Raw genomic sequence first — 4,942 nt, 5'->3', positions numbered from 1 at the left:
CTTTTTTTTTATATCAAGCTTACACCTGTATAGGCCTAGTACTTGTTTAGAGACCAATAGAACTAATCACTGACCAGTAGGCCTCTTAAAAATACTAACTGAAAACCATTACAAAAAGAGCACAAAGTTCCCAAACGTAGATCCTCCTGTCTTCTTTTTACTTTACTCTTCGAAATGTTTTTCCTGTATAGGCATTAACAGTACCATGAGCATAATATAGACATATTTGCCCCAGGAAACAGCAATAAGGTCCCCAGAAAAGGGCAGAAATAGAGGAGAATCTTTTAGCTGGTGTACATGGGTCCTGCTTATAATTATGCCAGCATATCCGCCTGCGGCAAGTCAGCTTTTTTTTTTTTTAATATAACCAGCAAGCAAAATGAAAAGTTAGCTGTTATACAAAGCAGTTTATCCACAGCGGACTAAATACAATGGTACCTGTATGGTCAAACAGTCCCTGTGGGACCCTCGTAGCAGTCCTCCCAATGATCAAGGAATGCTCCACTTCTCTGGTCCAGAACAAACTTCAGGCTACTCACCAGACTCTTGAGAAAATTGCCAGTAAAGTTCTTCTAACCTTGGAGTTTATATCAATATACGGGCACCGTTCCTTACAGCAGCCTCGCTTGCCTCAGGATTCGTCACACTTCGGAAGAGGGCTCCACGGCCCCTGGGTGTTCCCACTTCCCACCAGGCTCCGGGTGAGGTGCTTCGCCGCGAGGAGGAGGCACTACCAACAGATCCCTCCGCCAGATAGCAGCCCCAACCTACCAGTGGCAATTGCAGACACAAACCTGGATAGCCCCCAGGGATCTCCACCGATTCCACGGCTCCACGGCACCAAACCAGGTTGGTCACTGAGTCCTCTTTATTTGTTTGTTTGTTGGTGGGTGTTATCTTGATGTATCCTCCCTCGGCGTAAGATGTGGTTCCTTCCACTGGGCACCAACGGCCATAGGGGACTTCCGCTGCTAAGGCTCAGACGTAGCCTAATGCTCCCGGACAACCTAGAACCAGGCTAGGTAAACAGGTAATAGCAGCTGGGCACACTTTCAGGGTTCAATGGCTGGAGACCAGCTAGGAGCTGAGAAACATGTCTGTCAGCCCGCCCACATCGGAAGCCAGAGAACATCTGCTTTCATTAGAAGCAGATGTTCCTAAGACCCAAGTAGCACAACATTTTGCCAAACATGCTGGTTTTGCAACTTTCTTCAGGTTTCAAGGTATTGATCAAGTAATGCCCAATCCTAGAGGTGGAGATAGATATCTGACTCTAAGTAAAAAAGAAGTCTTCTGGATCTATACTCTTAGAACAGGACACCCCACAGGTATAAATGCAATTAGTGATGTGAAGTTATTTATAGATAGGAGTTAATGTTCAATTTATTATGACTGGCAGTAAGTTCATTTACTTACTATAATGGGATATCCTAATACATTTTAAGATTTAATGATAGTGAGACAGTAACATTAAATTAGAATGACATATAATTAAAAAGTCATTATTATTAAATTATTATTATTAAAGTCATATTATTTTTTACTTGGTTTATTTTTGTCATTTCCTGATGTGTAAAGTTACTAATATAATAGAGGTTACATCTTTTTTCCTTGTAACTAATATAAGACCAACGACTAAAACTATGGATATCAATAACATATATAATTGTCATTCCAATTTTGGGTAGAATTGTACATATATTTTTTTCATGTTTTTTATTGAGTGGTGTAATTTTTAGGTCAATGTATTTACTATTCAAGGTTTTTTTGTTTGTAGTGTAATTACACATTATATAGATCATTGCATGTTTAGCTGCCTGACCAAGGTGTAAATACTCGTGACAGTTCTTTGTCTCATAATTGATTCAGGTACGTGGTTTTACCTGCAATTTAAGGCCTGCAATTACACCTGTAAGACAGCTCTGAGGAAGTGCCACAATAGGCAGGAAACGCGTCAGCTGTGGATTCTGTGCTGTGCCCTTATGTTCTTTTTTAACTATGTTGCTAATAAAATGGACATTTTAATTTAACATGTCTTCTCCTGGTTGAAGTTTTTTGGATACGCTACTTTTTGTTACATTATTGGATTATTTTTATAGGGGCGGAGTGGACAGCCCCAGCATTTCTTAACATCACAGCCAGTGCTGGGAGTACAGCGTAGGCACTTTATCAAGGACTTACGCTTTCACAGTGAGCACTAGCTACATTGCATATCCAGGATTGGCGCTCGTGACTACAAAATATCACAAGTGAGTTAGGATGGAAGAGGGGTAAGCCTTGTTGATATAAAGACAATCTTTTTGATTTACACAGTGAGGTATATGTGTTGTTAACCCCGTGATAGCCGCACATTGTGGAACGCTGGGTGAGTTGATTTCAAGGAGGGGTATTTGGAACATTATATTTATGGTTAAAACTTTGAAGATTACTCTGTGACAAATACAGGGGTGTTTATGGTTGTTTGCATATCTCCACGTAACGGAGCTTCAAAAGTTAAACCAAATTATACATCATATTTAAACAACCTCAAAGTGTTATATATCATGGCTGCTGCTAGTGATAAAACCAGGAGAGAAGTATTTGAGAAACTTATTAAGGGCACAGCTACAGTTGTTTCTGACAAAATTGGTTTGGAAGCATTATATGCTAAAAAGGGACAAACCAACGTTAAGGAACTTAAATTGTGGTGGGACATTGAATTTCTGGAACATTATATTGATGAGATAAAAATTCCTAGAGGTTTAAGGATGAAGAAATTCCCAGCATTCTATAAAGAATTTCCAGATTTTATGCTTGATTGGAATAAAACCCTCTCAGAATGCTCACTGAATTTGATGGGCAAATTAGTTAAATTTAAGAAAGAACAAAGGAGTGACATTCTGGCTGAAATTGAACAAATTGAGGAACAACTTAAAGATTATAAGGAGAATGAAAAAATTATACCGTATCAGAAACAGCTAGATGAAACACTGGAGAAATTAAATATCGAATTGTCTGACTTTAAGTTTAAGAAATATGAGAGGGACTCCAAGGATTACAAATTAGGAATTGTTTACAACTGGAATACAGATAACAAGAAGAAATATGTTAAAAACCAAGGGGAAAAGAATAATAATAAGAACTCATCCAAGAAAGTTACTTTCACCAGTTTCGAAAGCACAACATCTGATAAAGATGACAAATCAGATTACAATTCAGCAGGTGACACTCTCAAAACTTCTACACCAAAAAGAACAGAAGAACGTAATACCACAGGTTTGGGGGCAAGGCCAAAAAACGGGGTGAACAGTGGAACGGGAGTAAAAGAAAAAGAACCAGAGATTCAAGAGATAAATGAAAGTGTGAAAGAAGCACTACCACCAAGATATCCCAGTCACAATACCCAATGGAGAAAGAAGAACACAAAAAGTTGAAAATAATAAAAGATATGAGTACTTCTGTTTGTGATGTGGACTCTGCCAATAATGGTTCACATTTGGCACATGCCTTAAATGAAAATTGTAATTTAAAAGAATTATGTGATATAGTATCACTATCACTGTGTTAACTACAGTTAGAGCCTAATCTAATGAATGGATGTAGTGCTCAACAGCCCGTAAAAGAAGTAAAAACAAGCTTATTTTACCCTGTAAATGCACGTAATGATGTAATAGAATTTTTTCATTCTATTGTTGAGAAAGATTTAATCTCTTTATCTGAGAAGGTGTCAAAATATAAAAATATTCACAGTAATCTAAGCAGAAAAGAAAGGTTTGCTTTGAAGAAGTTAGAGAACAATTCTAACTTAGTGATTCTCAATTCTGATAAAGGAGGGTCCATTGTAGTCTTAAGTAAAGAACAGTACTTGAATGAATCTTATAGACAGTTAAATCACATTGAGACCTATAGGAAACTTACATTTAATCCCACACTTAAATTTCAGGGAGAATTAAAACACCTCATTGATTTAGGGGAAGATACTGAGATTTTTTTCTAAAAAGACCAGTGATTATGTTTTATTGAGCATCCAAGAATTCCAATTTTTAAATTCTTACCCAAGGTCCATAAATTATTGGTCAATCCCCCAGGGAGACCAATTATTGGATCCCTGGGGGAAAGGCTAGGACATTGGGTAGATGCCCGATTGCAACCTATTTAAGTGCAGTCCTTACCTGGTTTCTTCAAAGACACAAAACATCTTTTAACATTATTGCAAAACACTAGTTGGAATAAAGATCAGATGTTTGTCACTATAGATGTAGTTTCATTATACTCTTGCATACCGCATGCACAAGGATTACTTGCTGTTAAGAATCTGCTGATTAGGTTTTCTGACTGTGGGCCAGAATTTATATTACATATTAGAGGTAATCTCCTTTTTATTGGAGCACAATTATTTCATCTTTAATGGTGAATTCTTTATACAATTGAAAGGTACTGCGATGGGGGCTAAATTTGCCCCCTCATATGCTAATTTATACTTGGCAGACTCTGAGAGATTATTTATCTTTAGTGAGGATAACATCTATATTAATAATATCAAATTCTATACTAGATTTATAGATGATATTCTACTTTTTTGGGAGGGTTCTACTGATTCCTTAAAAGAGTTTATGGAATATAATAATGACAATACTGGCAACTTGCGCTTTACTTTCAGTACCTCTGAAACAAGTATGACATATTTAGATTTATTATTAACCCACAATCAACATAATATAGTCAAAGAGGTCTATATAAAAGAAGTGAAAATACTATACTGAGGGCGGATTCATTAAATCCATACAATCTAAAGAATGGCATACCGAAAAGCCAGTATATTAGGTTGAGACGCAATTGCACCAACTTAGAATCATATTGGAAACATGCTAATGATTTAACTGTATGTTTAATAGATAGGGGGTATGACCCACAACTATTGAATGATATGTCTGAAAAAGTAGCTGCTTTTGATAGAAGTAAC

Source organism: Bombina bombina, chromosome 3, assembly GCF_027579735.1.
Source record: "Bombina bombina isolate aBomBom1 chromosome 3, aBomBom1.pri, whole genome shotgun sequence".
In the NCBI taxonomy this organism is placed as follows: domain Eukaryota; kingdom Metazoa; phylum Chordata; class Amphibia; order Anura; family Bombinatoridae; genus Bombina; species Bombina bombina.
This window is presented reverse-complemented; position numbering follows the sequence as displayed.